Below are 25529 nucleotides of genomic sequence, written 5' to 3'. Positions count from 1 at the left end.
TACATCCATGGGGAGAAACTTATTCGAATTATCTGCCCTTGATGCCTGTGCTATTTTTATCGACCAATACGCATGATAACATAACGACTTGCCACTGTCTGTTTTGACTAACATAAAAACATCTTCCCATCAAAATATGTTTAAGGACATATTTTTGTGTGCATGTCACTTCTTTTATATTAAATTTATATCAAACTTTCTCAAAATCGAGCGAACAAGCCGCCATATTGTTGTGAACATAAACAATGAAGCTAAGACCGGGTCTTAGAATCAAGCTACGATCAAGGGCAGATAATTCGAATACGTGAATTCCCCATGGTTAAACCCAGGGTATAATGGAATGAGACCACTGGGGATACTGAGGAATGATTTTGATATGACCATTTTATGTGCTCTTTAAATATGAAAAGAACTGGCTTTTCGACACCCTAAGCATACCCTGTCTCATTTACGACAGACGTTATTACATACGACTATCTGGATCTTCATTTGTTTAGACAACGTTAGTTTATTCTCTGAATCGATGAAGGTTGTTTTTTTTTCCAAGATAAAATATGTTTGCACAATTATTAATTTTGTTTAAATAAGCTTTCCATATATAAATAATAAATGAACTTTAATGATTTATTTGTTGATTTTACAGAACGCAACTAGTCGAATATGATTCGTATTTCTCCAGTTTGGTATAGATAATGAATTTGCTATTTTTGTGTGAATATACTGCATCTAGACTCCAGATTCTGGAGCTGGGTTCGTATATGATATGCCTCTTTTCCAAACCCTATTGCAATAAAGTAATTCATCATGATAAAATACAGGTGACAGGTGTTAACGCGCACTTAGACTGATACTGTCATAACTATGTACTATTTTAACGTAAAGACTGGTGTTATTGTGTAACTGAACACATCCAAGTATTAAAAAAACTTGATGAAGAACTGACAATTTTGTAGGAAAATGATTGAAGAATTATTAGTACTTGATAAAGATCGACGTGTGAAATCAATAGAAATCAACATGACCTTTATATGCCTAGAATTTGAATAATTTGTTGACCCAAATGATTGTGAATTAAAGCGGAATTATGGAAGATTAGATCAAGAGCTGAGAATGCTCGCTATAATATTTAAAAAAAATAGATAATATAAAGGGAATATGCTGAAAATTTCAGTCAAATTACCATTTCAATAACACTGTAGCCCCGATTGCCATTGTTACCGTCGTTACGATAATAACGAAAGTCTCGATTATCCATTTTACGGTTAATCACCAACCGTCGTTGAACCGAAGATCGGATTCAAATCTGTTGAAAATCGGACCCATTAGATGTCAGCGAAAGTTGATTATGGTCTTGTCATGTTAATAAATGTCTAATTAATAGTTTATATAACATTTACGGCCCACAGAAAGACCTGCAATAGTCAGATTTAGCCCTTGCACAATGCCTGTTTAGTAGAATTATTTTTTGTTGTGTACCCGACCTTTAATTTAGCACAAGGGCACCGTAATTTTACCAAATATTTATAAGGCTAGTAATCGTTTTGGGAGGGGGCATGTTTGAGGATTCCAATAACGATATTTCCGGCACCACTCTATACTTTACTTGCTTCGTTGCGTAGCAGATATATGACTGGAATTAACGCCACTTGCTATTGGGCGCATTTAACGCAGTGGTTTCTTGTTTTACAGTATTTTAATTTCATTTCATGTAAAAGTTACATCGGAGTTCAAAGTATTAATAATAGATGACAAAGAGACGTATGTTACTCTTTGATCGACACCATTACACATATCGCATTCTCTGGTGATGGTGCTTTATCGCTTGATTCTATCCTTGGTATTGATTGGCTCAGAAGCTTGATGAGAAGAAACTTGTTATTTATTAATACCATTTTAGTTATCCAATGGCAAAGCTTGTCATAGTCAGTAACTTGTATTCTAGGTAGGGGGTATACCCGTATTCACGTGCGTGTGTCCCTTTCCCCTTTAATACAAATGGACTAGTCTATGATGCAAGCAGAGAGGGAAAAAGATTTAAATCTCGGCGGGATTTTACCGTTCTCTAATTATCAAGGGCAGTTGGCTCTGTTTGTTTGGTGATGATCATTAACGACCGACAATGGATATCTCACTCCTTTTTGGATTTATTTACTGCTTGGTGATATCTACAGGTAAGCTTATATATTTATATATTGTGCATCTTATCACATTAAAGCACAAGACGTGCATTTTACTACTTGTCTCTAAAGCATTTAGCAACGATGGGGGTGTTTATAATGTTTGCAATAACGCGTATTTAACTGTTATTTTTGTTTTTACTTAGGTTGATCAAAAACAAACTGCTCTAAGCATTCTATTACGCGTATAAACCGACCGGGTCATTTATTGTATGCATTTGAAAAAAACTAGAACCAGTTGTTTTTTGGGTTTTTTTTAAATGTCTCTGAGAAAATCAAAGCAAACATGTTTTTAATCACTGTAACGTCAATATAGTAGACGCGTTAACGTCTTGAAACGATCTGCTGGGATCGCAGCTTACCAACTTAAAAAGATCGAGGCAATCTGCTAGGTGTGGCTATCTTTCATATCCTGTAACTTCGGGCCTCCATAATTGGGACCCGCATTTTCTACTCCGGCCCCGGGGAGCGTTATACCTATTTCATGTACATGAGGCGTACATTAATGTGTAACGTACTTCACGCCACTGTCGGCGGGTTGACGCCAAAATGAGTGATAAAAACTACTGAAGGCTTGTGTGTGTGTCTCTCTCTCTCACACACACACAAACTTACATTGTGTCATACGATTATACCTTGATGTCTTAATGTAGAAATTTTATTAATTTATAAAACCAACTAAGTCCAGTCTTTTTACATTATTTATTATGGTCATCTATATACGAACCTTTTGATTCATACACACCTTCACATTTGAAAAAAAAACAAAAAAAAAAACGTTTAATATTACAATTTGCGACGTTATAGAGACATTAACAATGGATATTATTCAAATATTGAAAGTACCAGAGGTTAAACTGTTATATTTTCAAAAATAATTTGCATATTCAACAATTAGCATGATTATAAGTTGATTCATAATGACATATTAGTCTGGCTTGCATAGACTTTAAAGTTTTGAAAGTTCTGACACATTATAGATGAAATCAATTTACCAAAACAACGTTCTAAAGTAAATAACACTGTTGAGGACAGAACTCAAAACACAGCATTAATATATAGCTGTAAACACCAGCTACGCAATAAGTTAATAAATGAAATGAAATGGAGTTTAACGTCCTACTGTTCTGCTCCTAACCTAAGTTAATAAAGCAAATACCTATTGACCATTTGACGCAAAAAGTGACGGCTCTCAAGTTTTCGGCCCATGAATTAAACCATGTTCTGAAGCGTTGGTTACGTTTTTTTAAATAGCCAATTTTGTTTGACGGTAAACATACCAAAAAAGAGGAGATAACTCGGGAAACCACGTAAATTGTACGGATAGGCACAAATGAGACAGAATGTAAAACGTTGGCGATTTTCGAGGCCAGCCTTTTTTTTATATATCATCGCATAAATCATCTCATACTTTTCACTTGACAATGTCCAGACAAACACGTGTTTTCCTCCTGGGTTTCGACAGTGGTCATAATTTTGACCCGTGATATCGTAAAAGGGTGTCTGGGTTTTCTGTGAATTCAACAACATGGTACTTTGTTGATTAACGGCTAGCGAAATTCATATATTTTTACACATTTTATATATTGCTCACAGACATATATTAACCAATGTGGAAAAGGGTCTCTGTTCAAAATTTAATTCAATGAAATGAACATAACGCGTTTACGTTTATATAAAAGCAAACACCTCAGCTATCGAAAATCCAATAGAAAAAGCCATTTTAATTTAAAAATCTCGGTATACCATATGGTTAAACAGAGGTATACATATATATACTATTCCATTTGCGTCAATAAATATTTAAAAAAGGGTACAGAGTGAGAACTGTGACAACAGGTGTTATTTTCCTCGCTTGGATTTGGGGTGAGTGTAGTGTCATTACTTTATAAAAATAATAAAATTTCATCTATGAATGAGGAAGGGTATTTTTCTACTTTGGTGTGAGGAAGCATATTATCTGACTATGTTGTGAGATGAGGAAGAACAAAGGGTATATTGAGTAAAAGTGTGCACATAGTGGAATAATAGACACCCCCGTGTTTAAATCGTTAGTAAAATACAGAATCAAATCCCCAACCCACCTTTTGTATATTACTGCTACTAATTTTTCTGTGGGGCTACCAATAATATATAAAAGAAAATTATGAAACGTCTATACACATAACTTAAATATATCTAATGTATTTTAGTGGCCAAAAAGAGAGGACCATTGTCCAGTCTGACCCAGCGATAAAGGTTTTGCAGATGAGTGGCACAGTATCATGGAGAATATTAACAGAAAGAGTCGTATACGTCTATGTTATTTCTCCAAGTGTATCTGCAATGTCTTTGAATTGTTTTCAAGAATTTCGCCGGATGATTCATTTTGCCAAACCTGAACATAAGTGAAGAGTATATACCTAGCTATATGCATAGGAATTGACATTTCAAGACATATTACATATCGTAATAACATACGACACGCAATAACATCATATATTATTTTATTTAATTACATTTCAAACAGTTAATTTCTCTTAGAAATTTCACAAGAAGTTTGTGATTTATTTAGTTTTTCAATACTTGAAATAGCAATGATTTATGACAACGTAATAACGTTTTTATGTCTACTGATAAATTCAACTTTGTATCCAAATCAATTGTAAAATGTACTATTAAATTAATATTTATATTTTAACAAACGTTCTTTTCGTGAAATGGTGTCAAAATGTGTGAGTTGGTTGTATTTTACGTTTTTACGTTCGCTTCCACTGAGGTGATATCGCAGACAGGTGTCAAAATTAGTGCTACCAGTTGATATACGTGTTGTTGATGCGTCGCTTCCGTTTGGGGTGTTGAACGCGCCAATGTCATTTCAGATACATATTGTCCCCGCCCTTCGAAGAAAGCAGGGGACCATTAAAATTGGTCTGTCTGTCCGTAACACGTTTTGGGACAAATTAATTTTCCTTCTTATTGAGCTAAAATGTTCAAACATGGTTTAGGTGATTATAAGATGAATGTCTTAATGGAGTTCGAAGATGAGCATTTTCTGCTTAGGGTTGGCAGAGATAAGCAATTTGATTGGTTGATGCTTTGAGACTCGATACCTTTGGTTCAAATTAAGTGAGAGGGATGAAACTTAGTTTATAGTTTTGTCACATCAATACATTGACCAAGTTTGACAATCGGTATTTTCGGCTCGGGGTAAGCAGAACGATAAGCAATTTGATTGGTCGAGACTTTGGAGCTCGACCAATTTGATACTGATTAAGTGATAGTGGTGAAACTTGTGTATAGTTTCATTACATCAATACCTTAACTAAGCTCGATGCTGGGCATTTTCTGCTTAGCTTCATTACCAGGTACGTCAAACCCTGATTGAGTTTGATCGTGAACATTTTATGCTTAGAGTAAGCATAGCTAATCAGTTTATTTACCCGATACTTTTGAAAAAGATAAATATGTTTATTTTGGGATTTCGGCGGTGGACATCGGCCTCATTGTTGGCTTGTTTTCACAAATTTGAATATAACTTAATTGATGAAATACGAGAGCCTTGGCGGTTCAGTGAGTAGTAAATATTGGCTCACTAGTCACTAACCAGGTTTCCGCTTGTCAGTAGTAGTAGTGCACGACGAGTGCCTTTAAGCGTAGGGTTTAGTGCCACTGTCCGGGAAAATGTTTCCCATAGCACACTGCCTGGTGTAAGCCTGTCTTCAGTAACCTGGTTGGTGCTACGAACTAGGATGTTAAATCACATTGCATTTCATTAAACACAGATTTAATTTCCTTTATCAGATCCAATTATTATGCAAATAATAAAGAAAAATATTATCTATCGATCGATATATCAACTTTGTTATCAAAATGTACTACTTGATCTTGACAGTTGATTGATTTTAAAATTACAGCCAGGTTACTAAGAGCTATTACGGCAACGACTAAAGTGAAAGAATTGTTTTTCTTTCTTAAATATCAATATTACAGTCTCTATGGTATCCATATCAGTCGACTGGGTTACAGAGTTTTTAATCAGCAAGGCATTTTTTCCTCGGCTCGTCAAAATCATGAGAATTGAACCTACTGGCGATGATAAATTATCTCCGGGTTAGTCTATTATCAGATCATTTATTGTGTCTTTTGTCTGATTAGATTGAGTTGGGTTTCGTTCAAAACGGTTAATAGCAATATAGATAAGAAATGGGATTGAACACCAATGGTCGTGGTCATCAAGAGAGAAAACTGTGTTCTGTTTTTGGTTCTTACCTCCGCCACTTGTCCGTAATAAAACAAAAAAGAAAAGTGCCGATGGGCTTAACCGATAGTCAAGCAACAATTTCTATGGAGAAATTGAACAACAATAGCAAGTGTATTTTCTAAAAAGAAAAAAAGTCTGGTTTATGAATGGTAGGTATATCCTTCGGCACGGAAATGACTGCCCCAATTTAAAAACAATTAACGTATAATACAAATAAACGGAACCTTACTAGACTATAGATAATTAAAATGGCCTTTAAACGTCTCTGAAAATGAAAGTTCATGTATTTACGGTCACGTCGCTGAGTTTTTCAGTAAGGATTTATTACGGTGTCTGTGATTCTCCTAAAACGGCGAATAGCTACGCCAAAAAAATAGGGATAATGCGACTTAATGATCGGGATTCCTTTATTTCCAGAGTATTTTTTATTTCATCAGCGTAGATTTATTAAAAGACACTTTTCCTATCGCCACTGATAGGACATGTTTACATTACAAAGTATGCAACGATTCGGACGAATCTGCCCATTCATATTTAAGTTAGGAGAGTTCTCAGCGATTAAATTATCTCAAGGTCTAATTTTGGTCGAAAAACTGTAATAATTATTAGATCAGCGTAGAACTATTAACACATAAATGAAATGAAATGAAATGGGGTTTAACGTCCTACTGTTCTGCTCCTAACCTGGGCTAATGAAGACGGGCATACGCCATACAGTGTGCTATGAGAGAAATTTTGCCCGGGCAGCGGCACTATCGCCTACTCTTATATCGAATTCCAACTGCCAGGGGATCCTTTACGTGCACGCCAATGTGTGCACGGGACCTCGGTTTTTCGTTCCTTGTCCTGCATCACTGACAAGGGGAAACCACGCCGGAAAATCTGAATGAACTTTCTCGGCCAATGCAGGGATCGAACACCCGACCTCCAGGCTAGCGAGCCAGCGTCTTACCCACGCCAATATTTAATGAATCAAGTGAATAGAAAACCTGTCTTTAAATGGCATTTAAAATATACGCCTTCTCGTATTATCAGCACATGGCATTTCGTCGTTTCGATGTGAATTTTCAGGTAGTTCTAATTTTTACAGCAGAATAAAAAAAAATACACGGGAAATAAACATACCGGGCATCCAGTCGTATTATCCCTACGCCGTTTCAGGAGAATCACATATCTGTTCCCCCCCCCCCCTCCCCGCATGATTTTGATCGCCAGGACAGATTTTCATGTTTATATCCACATGAATGTCCCGTTCTGAAGGCTATCTAACCACTGCCTTGGGTCTCGCCACAGTAATTCATCTTCACGATATCTTCCTCCTTAATAGTAGGTAGTCAATTTTACCATATCGTCATCATATTACCCCTAGTTACAGCTTTCATCGAAATAACACTGGTAAACTGTTCGTAATTATTATTTTGGTTTGGTAATGAAAGGTTCCAGGGTACGTCCGTCCCCCCCCCCCCCCCAAAGTTATGACAAATCCACGCCCTTGCAAAAAGTCCCAACCACACAATAATTAAAGGAAAATAAATTGAATTGGGATTACTTTGTAGTTATATTTTGATTGGCACGTCGTAATTTACTAGGAGAAGCTGAACAACATCTTGGGCTGGAGATGAAAAGATGAAATAAAGAGAAACGTCATGTAACCCATACTCAACAAAATTGGAAAGAGATAATTGATTAAGATTACAGAAGATTTATATTTTAAGAAATAAATGAAGCGAAATGATTTCTACAATTTACTCAAAAATTTCACCTTAACAAATCACGTCGTAAACATATTAATACTATGTTATTATTTTGCGATAATCCTGCGAGGTTGAGTGTAATATGTCACCACTTCTACTGTATCAACATCATCAACTACGATTTAAGAGAGGAGACATGCGTGAAATTGGGTAATTGAAAACTTACGCTTGCGCAGTCCCAATAGTGTTAAAATTGTATACTTTGATGGCCCTTGGCAGATATGTATTTTCAATACGGGAAGACTTCCACGTGCTATATATATTGAAATCAGGCTACTGACATAGAATATTTATTATGCGGGGGTATATTCTTGCTTTGTCTATCGGTAATTACTAACCAAACACTATCGCAGGAAGTTGCAACTGATTAGTTGACGCGATCCGGATTATCAGCCAGTTGATTAATTTATAGTATTCTGCCACGTGATTGACACTCAATGTAATGGTAAATCCGGGATAAATACGATTAGAATTTTAAGATTTTTTTTCCGACAGTTCTCAAAAAGAATCGCCAGAATCTCAAAACGCCATCGCCAAAATCAAATTTTAATCGCCACTTTTATATCTTTATCGCAAATTGCGACTGAATAGCGTGAGCCCTGGCAGAAACCACAAAAGTTTTCGTACTCGGTAGGCGTACTACATTTTAAATGAGGCTTTTCCATTTTGAATGTATATGCTACATTTTAAATGGGGCTTTTCCATTTTGAATAAGTTTAGTTTTAACTTGACAACGTGGTGATATAAAAAATCAAGGAATATTGTCTACTAAGCTTAAACTTATTATAACCATTAGCCTTTTAGGAAGGTGTATATTATTCAGAATTATTCTGTATATGTTTTATATTCAGTATTTCATTACAGGTTGTAATTGCTAGCTTTTTGATAACTTCTGTAAATAGTTCTGTATTTCAAAATTCAAACGTATAATTATTATTTCAATGATTATTTCATTTCAAATAAATGGCCAGTATGGAAGATTAGATAAAAAGTTGACACTTCTCGCTATAATAGTTACAAAAAATATATCCAAATTTGTTACGCGTATCGAAATTCAATGTTTCACTCGGAGTTATTGTTCCTGTCACCAAAATCTTGTTTAAATCAAATTGGAAGCAATTAATTCCAGGTAATTGAAAAGCTGGTTCGGGTTCTGTTTACCAGGGTTTTTGGATTTTAGGACTAGGAACTGGGCCCGAAGCGCTACTCGTGTTATTGTTCTTCAAGTGCGATCGACTTGACTCTCGGCACGCTTGTTCCTCGGACAATTGCGTCACAATTCCAAGTTAACGGCGATGACGCCATGCCCAGTTCCTGGTCTACGCTGTACTAGACGTTAAACCCCATTTCTCCCCCCCCCCCTCTCTCTCTCTCTCATATTTATGATATTTAAAACATGAGCGAGATGAAATTACTAAAACTTCTAAACTGTATTATTTCTAATTCTATTAAAAACAGTTCAGACAAGACCTCACTAAGCCGGTGTATGAGACGCGAACTCAAAATACTGAAAAACGTGGGGGTGCTCGATTGTCAGTCCAGAACGTCCGGAATTGACGGAATTCCAATCGAGTGAACGTTCAATCAAGCATCCCCCGTGTCTAATGATTACACAGGCTTAAGACAAAATAATCTAGACTATAATGTAGTAAACGGCAAGAGCTAAATATGCCTATTGCAGGTATTTCTTTAGGCCTGAAATGTTTTCTAAATTATTAATTAGACAATAAGTAACTTATTTAGGCCATAATCAACCCTCGATGACATCGGATTTCTCCGATATTAAATAGAATAGTTCAGACATATTTCGATTGAAGCTCAAAATGGAGGAGCGAGACTTAGCTTCGAACAACCAGTACGATGGTTGAAATTATTGCTCACGTCTTGTCAAACCTTCAAAGGCCAATATCTTCGCTCGCAATAGAGTAATTTGAATGAAATTGTCAAATTATTAATTTTCGATCTATTATAGCAAAAATCGCTAGCTCTTTATCTAAATCTTACATAATGTATCTTTAATTGAAAGAGTGAGCCAAAGATATAAAACTTTCCTTTCCGGAGTTACTCCCCTTATACGAGAACATTGATAACGCGATAGAGGCTACATTTTTAAAAGTATTTTTTCAGCTTGTGAACAAAATGGAGATCAGATTTCTTGAACGCATCGAGGATCTTTATTAAATTTGGTCAACATCCTTGTTTTCCTTCCGGGTAAGCCGCTGGCGAAACATTGCTGCTGCGTTGGAGTATTTCCATGCGTGACTATCTTTTTGCCGGTGCCAGACAATTTTGCACCCTTAACAAGGCATCCATTTTCAAAATACAGTTGTCTTCTAGACTGCGCCTCATGGTAGCACCAGTCCTGGGTTTGAGATAAGAAAAGAGCACACGACCTTTAATTTGTTAATGCCGATTATAAATCTCTACGAAATGTCAACGGTTTCGTGATGTAAAATGGAAGGAGGGAGGAATGTTTTTATGCAAATGTCGTCATTGCTAGAAAACATGATGTCTTAATACTAAATTTATCAAAACAAATTTCTTTCGTGATTTATTAATGTTTATATAATAAGCATTACTGTCGTAGAAAGACTTAGTTTCACATGTTAAATATATGATTACATTATTACTAGGGCTTAAAACAGGAACAGTAATGGATGTTTTAAAACTATAAATCTGTTCTGATGCGAATGGGTAAGTTTGTAGTATAAAGTAAAGTGTCCACAAGAATATATGTCAAGATCTTTAAGTAAAGATTCGTTAAAATATATTATTTAACACTTAATTAAGAAAACAAAATAAAAAATAGCAACACTAGATAGCACCCCACCCCACCCGGTTTGGATTCAATCGGATTTAAAATAAGCCTATCGATTCTGTTCGCCCACAACAAAATGGCGACGGACATATTACATAGAGAGCAGCATAGATCGATGAGATTTCCAGGCACCACACCGACTGGCATCCTCTACGTGCGTAGGAGGCACACCAGAGCGAGATTATTGTTAATCTTCCCGCTTAATTCCTTAGACAATATGAACGTAATGACCCTTGAAGGTGTGATTATTCAACATCATAAACCTATAACAGTATATCTCTTTGATCTTTGGGGTATATTCTATGCGGTCTGAATGTCAGGGTCGGCTTTGGATATATACGGGGGAATTTGGGGTTATTCCTCTGAAAGTTTTTCTTTAAACCTGTAACGGGTTATTCTTCCATGATGTAAGGTTTTCCTTACTGGAATTCTAGGATATTCTCATTTCACATACATGTAAACATCGACGGTTTATAAGCAAGATAATGTCCTCGACTTCGGTTATAAAAATCCTCGACAGAAAAATCTCGGCTTGCCGGCCTCGGTTTTTCTTTTTTTTCGGTTTATTTTCTTTAGTTTTTCTTTTTCTCGGGTTATTTTCTTCAGTCATTCTTTCCCCGCATAACCTCAGTCTCGTGCTTTATCCTACGAAAGCCCAGAAGGCTCATTCCAAATTCCAAATGCGAAATTCCAATGCGAAATTGTGTGAGACTGTGAAAGGATATCTGACAATTCATAAAAAGAATTGACTGCTACAGAAAAAGTCCGTGCATTACCATGTTTTTATAAGGTATAGAATGAATATAAACAAGGGAATGTACGGACTATTTCTATTTTTCTCGTGTTCTCTTATCTAATGACATTCAATTACTTTATTGAATTGTCAGGTATCCTCTTACAGTCCCATATAACAACTTTTGGAATTGGAAGGAATTATTAGTGAGCAGAAATTCGGCCGTATATCTGTTATCACTCGTCACATCAGTCAGTTATATAGAGGCATGACTCGTGTTTTCCTTTGGCGTTCGTCACTTCCGATTCAGAAAACCTGTATTAATCAGCTATCGTAGCAATGATATCTGTGTTAAAATTATATTTGGAATGTGTTTAACCAGCTCTATCACATATGTGATAATGACTGGCACCAATATTGTCCTTTAATACTCCAGTTTAGTGATTCATGTTTCAGGTACACAGACTTCTTTATTAAAACATAACCGCAAAAATCAGGCTAAAATGACAGCCCTCTTTATAAGAATCCATACATTTTTCTCTCATGAGTGAAGAAAGTAAGCAGTTTTATGCGTCATAGTCATAAGATCCCAGTTTTATATCTTGCCTCACTCTCTCACTTAAATATTCCAAATAAAAGTATTATCCATGTTTGACAAATGTTGTAACTTTTTCTCTTTTACGCTATGCAGTATCGGATTTAGAAGTTTAGAGGGATCCTAGGTTAATCCACTTATAAGGCCCCTCCCTCCCCATATCCCACCCTCACTACTGGTTCCAAACACAATTGAGTAAAGCCGAGTATGATGAATGGTGTTTAAGACTACAGTGCTTGTAAGAAAATATTACACACTTTGGTCGGAGGCCCCTAGATCTTGAGGTACTGGACTCCAGTCGGCCAAGCCTGAATCCGGCACTGGGGCCATGTGCCACCCATATAACCCATTTCTGTTCCCCCGATATGTATTCGCTCTCTCTGCACTGATTGATTTATGATATACTGCAGATAAAGCTAAGATATTATAATAATAGAGATCTGGGTAATAATCAGAACAGCTGACTAAATGGTATTTTAGTGAGAGAGAGAGGAATGGGGTTTAACGTCCACTCGACACAAACTAGGTCATTTCGGGACTAAAATATGGTTTAATTTTATTTCAATAATTCGCTAGGGGTCTTTAGCAATGGGAGGAAACCGGAGGACCCGGAGAAAACCCACGAGGTTGGACAGGCGACCCTACTCCTTGTCACGTACAACCGGGGATTCGAAACCACTCCAGTTGTCTCAATGAAAGACTTTATGATACAGCGCGCGCGTGCTAACCATTGAGCCATCCAACCCCCCTGGTATTTTAGTGAAAAAAAAATAATTCATATTACGGTTATGAATCATTCTTTCATCCTGTTTTTATGAGTAATATGTGTAGTAAATCACTCTGTTTTTAAAAATCAAGATGTATTGGTTTTGGGGGGTATGTGAGGTAAAGTCATAGATTACAGAACAAAAGGAAATAATCTGAATAACATGGGTTTATGTTGATATATCCTTTGTGTTATTGCAATTTGTAATTTAATATGCGGACGATACAGTTTTAAGAAATGAATTTCTCAAAGATCCACAAGATATATTACTGTAACATAAATCTAAAATGTTCTCGATTCATCATTTATTGGACAATAACACCCCTTCAAATTAACGACGACGTGTTATCATTCTCTGGCAACGATGTGTTAGCATTCACACTGATCATTATATATAAAAAAAAAATCCATAGAAATTTATGATAAATCTTCGTGTAAGCTATATACAAAGAAATACTACTAGTAGTCAACACTTGGTTTAAAGTATACCTGCAGTGGCGTGTGGAGGTTTGGTGATGCCCTGGGTCATACCCTTGATTGTATGCCACAGAGATTCGAGTATTGGGACTAGTGAAAACATGAAATACACTGTGTATTTAACTTAAATAGGGCATATTGTACAACAAAGTCAAAATACAGTATGCAAGAGCTACACTTGCCTAGTATACAGGTCCTTCTTCAGCCATGAAATGTTATCTAAATTATTAATTAGATATAATTTAACTTATCCAGATCATAATCAACTCTCGATGTCATCCTTAGCCTGCGATATTTAGCGGATTGGAAAACATTTTGTGAAGCGTAAATTAAACGTTAAAATGGATAATCGAGACTTTGTTTTTCATATTTTTATCCTACCGACTTAAGTAATGATGATCAGGGCTAGCCTAAAATTTAAAAGCTAATATCTCGGCTCAGAGTGGAGCAATCGGACTGAAATTTTCAGCATATTCTTTTTACGTTATCTATCTTTTAACTATTATAGCGAGAACTGTCAACTCTTTATCTAATCTCCCATAAAGCACCTTTAATAGAGATAATTTCAATTTAAAGATGCATTATGTAAGAACTACATCTGCTTGTTGCAGGGTTTTGTTTTCTGACGCATCGGATGGCTGCGATTCAATTGGATTAGAACACATGCGCCATTTAATCGGTTAACATTTATTATCGTAGGACAAATCCGATAGCGTTATTATTGTCAACAACTTCAAACATTTATAGCGTCTCTCGGAATAAAGCAATTTGACTGAAGTTTTCAATGTATTCATTTTTCAAATGGCGCGGTTTGGATTCCCCGTTTGTTTTGGTTTATGTGCCAAAATTCTGAAGGGTTTTGCAATATAAGTCAACTTAGATATGCATAATTATGATTGTACATTACATATTTCCTGGAATCGAAATAGATAAAAACAGACAATGATAGAAATGTCATAAAACAGCTAAAACGTATGATATTTTGCAATATAAGTCAACTTAGATATGCATAATTATGATTGTACATTACATATTTCCTGGACTCGAAATAGATAAAACGGATAATGATAGAAATGTCATAAAACAGCTAAACTTATGATATTTTGCAAGGATGATTTAAATATAACATATTTGATATCGCTTATCCTGTATGGAAGTTATAATGGCTCTCCTTTTTTATAAATGAATTCGCATATACACATAAAAAGTCGATACGAATTTGACAGAGAGACCAATAACTCTTTACACTCCTATCTAAATAACCCCAATATCTAGATAAATAAATCACAGATAGTGGTATTTTGCAATAACTTATATTAATAATGCATGTTCTTCTAAATTTCTTTGCGGTATTTCCCAGACGTGAATGTTGTAAAAGCTGCCAGAATGAAAAGCTCGGATTACCAAATGCAAATCTACATTTTTTTCCTTTTCGCACTTCTTAGTCGTAAACGGCGGCATCAATATTCCAAAGTTCTGTCAATACAAACATGATCAGCCGATCTGTACAACACGGGTTGTTCGACTGGAATTACACGAGAATAGATTCAGATCAATTTATATATTGTTCAAAGCAACCAAGAGATCCCGTGCACACTTTGACGTGCCCGTAAAAGAACCGTTGAAAATCGAAATAAGAGTAGGTCGCAGCGCAGCTTTCATTAGCCCAATCGTTGTAGAAAAGTAGGACGTTAATAAACCTCAGTTCATTTCATTCCACGAACTGATAAAGAAAGAGATGTAATTGTGATATCCATTTACAAGAGCTATGTTATCCAGCATAATATCTAAATTATCTTTGTAGTTTTGTGGGGGTTTGATTACACTTACCTCTATAATTAGTTTCAATTATACCGATCCCATCAATACTTATATAGGTATCAGCAATAAGTTCTAAATTGTAGAGACAAGTAATTATATTCAATAACTTTCAAACAGATAACAGAGAGGTGTTATCATGGTAATTTTTCCTTGCTCACTCCCATTGGAATTCACAGTAATTTACAACAACCAAGATGATTGCCCGTTTGGTGAATTCAAACGGCGAGTAAATCGAACGGTAAATACATAGCGTGTCCTGATTCATTGTGGCCAATTTTAAAGTCTCAAACAATCTTATTATACATTATACAGCAATATATAAAAGGGAGAACAGTTTTGTCAAGCCAAGTTATGACTTTATTATACACTTTCGTCCCAGAGGGAATTTCAGCAGGTTACTTGCAATTCTAGTGGTAAATAAAATCGGGTTAAACGTCTTACTTTTCTGGGCTAATAAAGAAGGGTATACGGCATTCAGTTTGTTAACAGAGATTTGTCCCGGGCAGCAGCATTACGACCTACTCTTTTTCCTAATTCAAGGGTTCTATTACGTGCAAACTAATGTGTGCACATGATCTCGGGTTTTTCTGTCCCGTACCAACGGGTCCTTTTCACTCCTTCCGTCCTGCACCACTGCCAAGGAGAAACCACGTTGGAAGATTCCGGGGAACTTTCTCGGTACAAAGCGGTTTGTCAAGCAAAGTTACTGTCCATTTATCTTCTGCCAACTATTTTCCGTCGTTTAATTGCAGAGTCTGTTGTACGTTTAAACCCTCAATGTTACCAAAACCGCTTGAGCATTCGATCAAGAAAAAGCATCCGCTTATTAAGTCAGGCTGGTAGACAATGTGCCGTTAGGCTGACAGTTAATGATACTCTGACATTTTTGCTCAGTGCTTTCCCCATGGATGGTTTTCAGGAAATCCAGTATAGGAAGACTTGGTGTCTCTACTTTCCATATATACCAGAGTTGCCATATTTTTATCAGAAAGGTCGGTCGCCTTGCACAGATTTAAAAGAAGGTTTTCGTATTACCTCTGTGAAACTGGTTGAGTCTTTTTATGTCATATCGAGTTTCACAGAGGTGGGGGGTTGGATGGCTGAATGGTTAGCGTGCGCGCGCTGTATCATAAAGTCTGTCATTGAGTCGACTGGCGTGGTTTCGAATCCCCGGTTGTACGTGGCAAGGAGTAGGGTCGCCTGTCCAACCTCGTGGGTTTTCTCCGGGTCCTCCGGTTTCCTCCCACTGCTAAAGACCCCTACGCGCAAGCGAATTATGTAACTAAAATTAAACCATATGTTAGTCCCGAAATGACCTAGTTTGTGTCGAGTGGACGTTAAACCCCATTTCTCTCTCTCTCTTTCACAGAGGTAATACGAAAGCCTTCTTTTAAATCTGTGCAAATCTTTTTATGTCATACCTCCGGCGTGGTTTCCCCTTGTCAGTGATGCAGGACGGAGGGCCTGACAAGGACAGCTGTCTAGTCCTTCGGATGAGACGAAAAACCGAGGTCCCGTGTATACATTAGAATGCACGTAAAAGATCCCATGGCAGGAATTCGATATAAGAGTAGGCGATAGTGCCGTTGTCCGGGCAAAATTTCCCTCATAGCACACTGTATGGCGTATGCCCGTCTTCATTAGCCCATCATAGGAGCAGAACAGTAGAACGTTAAATCCCATTTCATTCATTTTATGTCATATCAATTTGTCGTGTTTACCTGAATCCGCGACACCTGTTGTTTCCATGGAAATGAAATGAAATGGGGTTCAACGTCCTACTATTCTGCTTGTTTCCATGGTCAACACCCATTTTGTTCTTTTTGATCAATACAGGGTCGACCATGTCGTTAATGGAAGGAAGAGGGTAAACATTTTATATGGTCTATTTTTTTTAAATGATTCGTAAAACTGCGATCGAATTTCAGTCAGACGTCTTAAAAGTGGAAAAGAGATGGGTTCTTTGTGTTCTAATTGCATTTAATGGCAATATTCTTTACGACATCTTCATAGGTCTAACTGTGTTACCAGTTGTCTCAAATCTCACATATGAAACGGATCGTTACTAAGAAAGAATTATTAATGTTTTGGAACACTTCCTATGCACGCATAAATAAAACTAATTTTACTCGGAACTAAATCTATTACAATACCATGGTCTAATGAGGAATAATGTTTGTGACATACCATTCTTGGCCATCCAATGATTCTATTATTTTCGATAACATAAAGTTTATACAATTTGGCACCTTTGAAATTATGGAAGACCAAATGGGACAATATTCATGATTCTTGTTTCTACATTCCAGTTTGAACATTTTAGACATGAACGCAACATTCTAAACTAATGATTCTTGTTTCTACATTCTTATGTCAACATTTCATTCACAAAATCAACATTTTAAACAAAAAATTGACTTTATGTTTCATTTTCGGCGTTTTATCGGTAACTTTTATATTTCATTAAATATTAAAATTAAAAAATAATTTCTTAATTTTACACGACAAAGAAATCAATTCATTGGTTTCTGAAAGTATCTAAAAAAAAATCTGGAATTTGAACTCTTATGAAAATATTTTCTACATTATTATCAACATTATTACATGTACACCAGAGGGCGTTAGCGTATGTGTACAACTTTGATACAAACTATAGAATTATCATCCATTTTTGCCACATTCGAAACACGCGTAGATCTAATTTGCAAACACTATCCTATAGTTATAGTTAATATGAAAAAGTAAACAAATAACAGTGAATAGATTCCATTTAAAACACAGCATTATCATCCATTTTTGCCATATTCGGAACACGTGTAGGTCTAATTTGTGAACATATGAAAAATAAGTAAACAAATAACAGCGAATATGTAAGAAAGGCCATTGTCCTAATTTTTCTAGCTGTTTAAATTATAGAAATTATTTGTATTGTTATTATATCTCGAGCTTAATTTCTGTTTCATGCAACTAATTACTGTAAACACAACAGGGGCCCACATCCACTCGTCGGAAAGTCTACTTTTGATTTCTAATCTATAGTCTGTATCAAAGTTGTACACATACGCTAACGCCCTCTGGTGTAATAATGTTGATAATTCATTTATTTTTCTGGACATTTTCATTTTAAGATTTTAACTTCAAGACATTTTGAAACGTAGAAAATATTTTCATAAGAGTTCAAATTCCAGATTTTTTTTTAGATACTTTCAGAAACCAATGAATTGATTTCTTTGTCGTGTAAAATTAAGAAATTATTTTTTAATTTTAATATTTAATGAAATATAAAAGTTACCGATAAAACGCCGAAAATGAAACATAAAGTCAATTTTTTGTTCAAAATGTTGATTTTGTGAATGAAATATTGACATAAGAATGTAGAAACAAGAATCATTAGTTTAGAATGTTGCGTTCGTGTCTAAAATGTTCAAACTGGAATGTAGAAACAAGAATCATGTATATTGTCCCATTTGGTCTTCCATATGAAATAAGGGGGGTTGGGTAGCCGAATAGTTTAAGGCGTGAAGGTTTCTCGTTGAGTCAAGTGACGAAGTTTCGATTCCCCTGTTGGGACCCCCCCCCCCCCCTCCACACACACCCACCCACACACACACTGCCAATATACAATTTCATCACTTCACCCGGTGGTCCCTTAAATCAGTCTGTTTATCGTCTTGTTATGATTCAATTTTTCTTATTTGTTGAGATTTGAACTTTCTGGTATTATTCGACTATTATTGATTACGGTTATCAAAATGCAGGGACGGACGTTAATTTTTTCCCGTATTTATTGCTTCTGTCATATCATTTTACATTGCTGTATATCGTCAAGATTGTGTGTGAATTCGTGGGATAGTCAGTTGTGTTTGACCCTGTAACCAAAGTTTTGTAAATACTCATGTTTCTAATATTGCTTGTTGTTTTAAATACAAATTGTGAACATCTTTACATAAACACTTTACAATACTTTTATTAGATAATTGTTAACACTTGCAATACTTTTATTAGATAACTGTTAACAGTTAACAATACTTTTATTAGATAATTGTTAACACTTTATATAAACACTTTACAATGCTTCTATTACATAATTCAAATATTCAAAATCGTAATCTGATTTAAACAGATTCTGTGTATGAGTTAGTTGTATTTTACGTCCGCTTCCACCGAGGTGATATCACAGACAAGCACAGACTCTATTTCTTTTCGTTTTTTATAGTTCAAAATTCGAAAGTATAAAGATAACCGAAATCAGTTTGTTAAAATAGTGATATTTTGTGAAACTGGCCAAGAAGACTAAGCCACTGGTGAGTGTATGTTTCGTTTCGTATTCTATCTTTCTCCGGATATAAGATGAATCATATAGTACCTGTAACGACGATAGCCTATATTGTATAACTATTACGAAAATCACACCCAACTATAGAATGTATCAATTATATTTTAACAAAAAAAAGAGAGACAAATCAATGATTGTTATGGTAGCAGACCGGCTGGAAACAACGGATTAGACTGTTTAATGGCTCGAAGACAAATCATTAGTGGGCATTACAGCTTAATAAAACGGTAATCAGCCAACAATCATTATAAACGCCATTTATTGACGTGATGCCTTCTATCTTTCCAGACCGTGATATACTACATATAGAAACAATATACCACGGTAAATATATCATGGTACTAATTAATGATAATATTCGGGCTCACTTTACAAGGAAACTGTGTTAATCGTTTAAATACCGACGGTGTGACGATCCGCTTAAGTTCATAGGATGTTTGTTTTCCAAACACCGGGGTTCTTGTTTGATAGCATTGGTCAAAGATGATACCCTTATGGTACTTCGTTTGTTCATAATTTTAATGGGGTAAAAGTTTATCTTGGTTTAATTGGAAAACACGTTTTATGACATCTATTTGCTTCACGGACAGCTAAAAAGTTATTTCACTACCCCTTGGGAGCACCTTGCTGAAATGGAAAGTAACATGGTTGGTTGAAATCGTGTGATAATATTACAGAACGTTGATTAGCACTCAACCAACTAAATGAAACATCGCCGTAGAATGCCACCTGAGGTATTCCTCTAAATAAAAAGAAATTGTTAAAACGTGTTTCACAGGTTGTACACGAAGTCTAATATGAGTAAAACATCATTATCAACCTCGTTGCCTGCTGGCTGGAATTATATTGTCTACGTTCATTGCCTTTACCACCGATTTGTCTACAAGTTTTTTCACTGAGTGTTAATAAGAAAGCTTTCAACAAGACAGTATTGGTTCCTGTTCCAGTTTGTTGAAAGAAGTTGTGAACACTGCGGGGTTACATAGAGATAAAGAGACAGACTAAGAATAATTGCTGGGCAAATTAATGTAATTCCATGCACACCTGTTTCTTCTTAGTGTGAGTTGAATCCATCATAATATTGGGATACCATTAAATTAGTCAATAGTTTCGTATTCGCCCACATATTGTCTCCATTTATTCATTCATTAGTAGCATGTTTCCCCTTTAAGTCAGTTAACAATGGACATATCAATAAATCCTTATCTGCGTGAGTCAGTTTTCAAAATTAGTTCAGCTTACCAATTTTCTTAAAACGTCAGCCAACTGATTACTGTCATATATATCCTGCAGTTTTCAGTTCATACTTTATTGATGGGGGGGGGGGGAGTTTCACGCCCACACAATATTAACCAGGACATTTGGGGACTGGCATGTTATATCCGACCCGGCAAACATGGGATGGGAATGGTTAGATCTATTTGATAAGGCCAACTTCGAGCGCTAATACGAACCCTAACCCTGGACCCAGCCCTAACGCTTACCCTAACCTCAATCTCGCCAACAATCGCGTGTCCTAACCCTATTTACATCTCAGTGACCTTGACGAAAATTGAGTTGGCCTTAACAAAAAGATCTAGCCGATGGGAATGAAATTGGGTTCGACCGGGCTAATAAAGACGGGCATACGCCAAGACACATTTTACTCGGGGGGAGGGGGGTGGATGGCTGAATGGTTAGCGTGCGCGCGCTGTATCATAAAGTCTGTCATTGAGTCGACTGGCGTGGTTTCGAATCCCCGGTTGTGCGTGACAAGGAGTAGGGTCGCCTGTCCAACCTCGTGGGTTTTCTCCGGGTCCTCCGGTTTCCTCCCACTGCTAAAGACCCCTATGCGCAAGCGAATTATTGAAATAAAATTAAACCATGTGTTAGTCCCGAAATGACCTAGTTTGTGTCGAGTGGACGTTAAACCCCATTTCTCTCTCTCTCACACATTTTACTCGACAGGGGCGCTACAGCCTATTCTTATTTTTTATTCCAACAGTCAGGGGATCTTTAATCCGTAGAAAAGTTCTCTGTCAACTCGGGATAGAACCCGAGAACTCCTGGTTAGAGTTGTTTAGATAACAGGCCTTATGGTCTACAGCGCACATTATACAACTGAGGTCACCCAACGTACTTAATAATAAATTGAAAGAATCTAATAATCCTTCCATTGTGTTGAGAAACAGACACAATCGAGTCGCAGTGGAAGAAACCGTGGTCATTGGGAGTATAAATCGCGCGATGGAAGAAGAAAGGCGTATTTAGAATTTTAAATTGGACGAAAACTCGAGGTCACAATTCACGTCACATTAGTGCGGTAGAAGAAACTCTGCTGGACGGCAGTATTCTTATACACGAAAAACTATTTATGGAATAACAATTACTGGTTTATTATCATGCAACGTTTCGACGATGATACCCACGTCTTAAATGATAAAGACAAGCGTATCATCGTCGAAACGTTCCTTTTAAATGATAAAGACAAGCGTATCATCGTCGAAACGTTCCTTTTAAATGATAAAGACGAGAGTATCATCGTCGAAACGTTCCTTTTAAATGATAAAGACAAGCGTATCATCGTCGAAACGTTCCTTTTAAATTATAAAGACGAGAGTATCATCGTCGAAACGTTGCATGATAATAAACAAGTAATTGTTATTCCATAAATAGTTTTTTTTATACGCCCATATGTAAATATCGACTTATATTGTCGACGTCAGTCCGTCGTCCACAATTTCTTGTGAACGCTATAACGCCAAAAGTTATCTGCCGATCTGTATGTAATTTATATGCATCATTTAGATTAGTAAAAAGAAGAATCCTATTGAATTTCAGTAATTTCCGTTTATTATGTCTAGAGTTATGGCCCTTGTTTCACTTTGTTGAACCATGTGAACGCTCTAGCGTCAAAAGTTGTCATCTGATCTTTGTGAAATTTATATGCATTATTTAAATTAATGAAACGAAGAAGGCTGTTGAATTTCAGCAATTTTCGTTAATTACTTCTAGAGTTATGGCCCTTATTTCACTTTGTTGAACCTTGCGAACCCTTTAACGTCAAAATTTATCATCCGATATTTGTGAAATGGATATGCATTATTTAAATTAGTGAAACGATGAAACCTATTGAATTTCAGCAATTTACAATAATTACTGCTAGAGTTATGGTCCTTGTTTCACTTTGCTGAACCTTGTTAATGTTCGATTGATGAAAGTTATCCGATATGTATGAAATTTATATGCATCATTTAAATTTGTGACATGGAGGTCAATTACTTCTAGAGTTATGCCCCTTATTTTATTTTGTGAACCTTGTGAACGTTCGAATGGCCCTTGTTGTACTTTGTGAACCTTGTGAACGTTCGAGTGGCAAAAGTTATCATCCGATCTATATGAAATTTATATGCATTACTTAAATTAGTAAAACGAAAAAGCCTATCAAATTTCAACAATTTCTGTAAATTACTTCCAGAGTAAAGGCCCTTGCTTCAGTTTGTAGACCCTTGTGAACCCTCAAATGACGAAAATCATAATCTGATCTGTATGAAATTGTCTTGTAAATGCCCCCAATTACCTACAAAAGAATAAATATGCGACAATCCTTGTGGACCCCTCTGACGATTTAGCTGCTGTGGGCGTATGTGTCGCTGCCCGGCAACCTATCTTAGTGTGTTACTGTTCAATTAGTAAATGCCACGCAAAGGAGTATTCTTATACCAACTATACAACTGCACTTCTGCTTACAGTGTAAAAACGTGTTAGTCGAAATATAGTTATAGCCAACGCTAAACTAACGTAGTTTCCGCTGTAAACGGGCCCAAGGAGAGGGTGTCTATCCGGTACATAGCCCCGGGGCCCAAGAAGACATTATTCGTGCCGCAGACGATCAATTGAGATTTATTATAGTTCAGTGAACATATTTCGGTTATTAAGAAATAAAAACTGTTGCAGATAAATGTATTTCAGTGTAGTTTATGGTCTGGATGTCATTGCACAAGTGTGGGAAGGGGTGTGCAAATTTTGTCTTGCTCTGACACATTCTTTCTGCGGCCCTGGCTGTAAAAATGTGTATCTAAAATGATTACAAATATATTATAGAATTCTATCAATTTATCTGGGACGCCACTAGCCGTCTGCATTCAAATGATGTATTATCCCCAGAGGTATTGGAGTCAAGATGCTCATCAATGGCCACAAAAATCCAGGCAGGTTTCAACCCTTTGAAAAATCAGTCTCAAATCAGTAGAATTTCGTCATCCATAAACTATTGAATTTTATTTTGTGATCAAGTAGTTGTCTGTCATCTTAAAGGGACAATAACACTCTTGCTGGCTTGACAGCTCCAGAAAATAAAAAATAGCCTTATTCTAAGTACTAGATGTGCTAGTGTCTTACCTGTTGTGTAAATTATCCATTAAATCCTATTTTACTTGTCCAGAGGGTTCAAAAATATTTTTCACATTTGAAAAGCTTTACGTCAGGCTTTTCAAATCATTTAGATGAATTTTTCCAATTTTTGAAATTAGGTGTGTTAAGATGAAATTTATATCACCAATTAATTTGAATATTGTAAAATAGTACAATTTGTTAACCAGAATAAAGATTGGGACATATTATTCAGTTACAACAAGAGTGGTATTGAGCCTTTAAAGTCTAAGAACGTTATGTGAGGGACTTAATAAGGGGAATATCATTCCTCTGTATTTGGTGTCCTTTATTCGAACAAATATCTTACAGGAGAAATAGTTAGATAAATAAAATATATTTTATATACATTAATGTTGGAAAAGATATGTTTACCAAAATGTTGAATGTATGGTATGTTTTAAAATATGATTAATGTCATTTGTGCTGCATTGGTTCAACTGTTCTTAGATCATATTAATCAGTTTTCACGGCCCGTTATAGCCATGGGAGAGGGAGGGGGGAATGGGGTAACTCCACTCGACACAGTGTAGGTCATCTCGTGACCAACATAATATGATTAAATTAAATTTCAATAATTTGCTTGCGCGTAGTGGTTTTTAGTAGTTGGAGGAAAGCTCGGGACTTGGGGAAAGCCTACGGGATTGGACAGGCGACCCTACTCCTTCTCACGCAAGTTGGGAATCGAAATCACGTCGCTTGACTCAATGACACAGCTTATTATCTAAAACGCACAGCTTAAAACATTGCCCCCCCCCCCACTTTTAGCTATGCTAATAACTCTCTTGATACCACCGTGTCTACTCATCGAAATAATAACATTTAGAAACCGTTCAGACGTTATGGCCTAATACAATCAGTTTAACTCTATTACTTCTAAAAAACTAAAAACAGTAAGTCGTAGAGAATCCAATTTGGACTCCCGGAAGTCGTTGGCTGTCTACTCGAATATCAAAATAGAGACCTTCCGTTATCCATTAGTCGGGGTAACGGAGACTAAATGCAAAAGAGATAATGCCAAAATAGATCCAGGTTAAACGAAAACGAAGCCAATCACGATGGTGTTGAATGGTTTCGGTTGTCAGAACTGTCTGTGACGCCATGTTTGGTTTGTAAGTGAAATTCTTGTAAAATAAATCTAAAATCTGGACCAATGCTGCTATTCGCCTCAAATACTAATATGAAGATATCTTGGTTTATTTTTCCTGTTTCGGTTGTCAGAAGTGTCTTTGACGCCATGATTGTTTTGTAAGTGAAACTCTTATAATATATAAATCTCAAATCTGGACAAATGCTTCTTTTCACCTCAAATACTATAATGAAGTTATCATGGTTTGTTTTTCCTGTTCCAAAAGCATCTCATTAAGCGATTCTATGAGTGGGCTCAATGGGAAATAGG

General features: G+C 36.2%; 1 long non-coding RNA gene across 1 annotated transcript in view; it reads left to right on the top strand.

The window, feature by feature from the left end:
* The first annotated feature begins 1960 nt into the window (after window positions 1–1960).
* LOC126823819 (uncharacterized) overlaps window positions 1961–25529 on the top strand; it is a 78053-nt gene continuing 54484 nt past the window's right edge. The window contains exon 1 of the long non-coding RNA XR_007681328.2: window positions 1961–2171. This is a non-coding gene — a long non-coding RNA (uncharacterized LOC126823819). The remainder of the gene's footprint in view (window positions 2172–25529) is intronic.

The sequence above is a fragment of the Patella vulgata genome, chromosome 6, assembly GCF_932274485.2.
Source record: "Patella vulgata chromosome 6, xgPatVulg1.2, whole genome shotgun sequence".
Lineage (NCBI taxonomy): Eukaryota > Metazoa > Mollusca > Gastropoda > Patellidae > Patella > Patella vulgata.
This window is presented reverse-complemented; position numbering and strand designations above follow the sequence as displayed.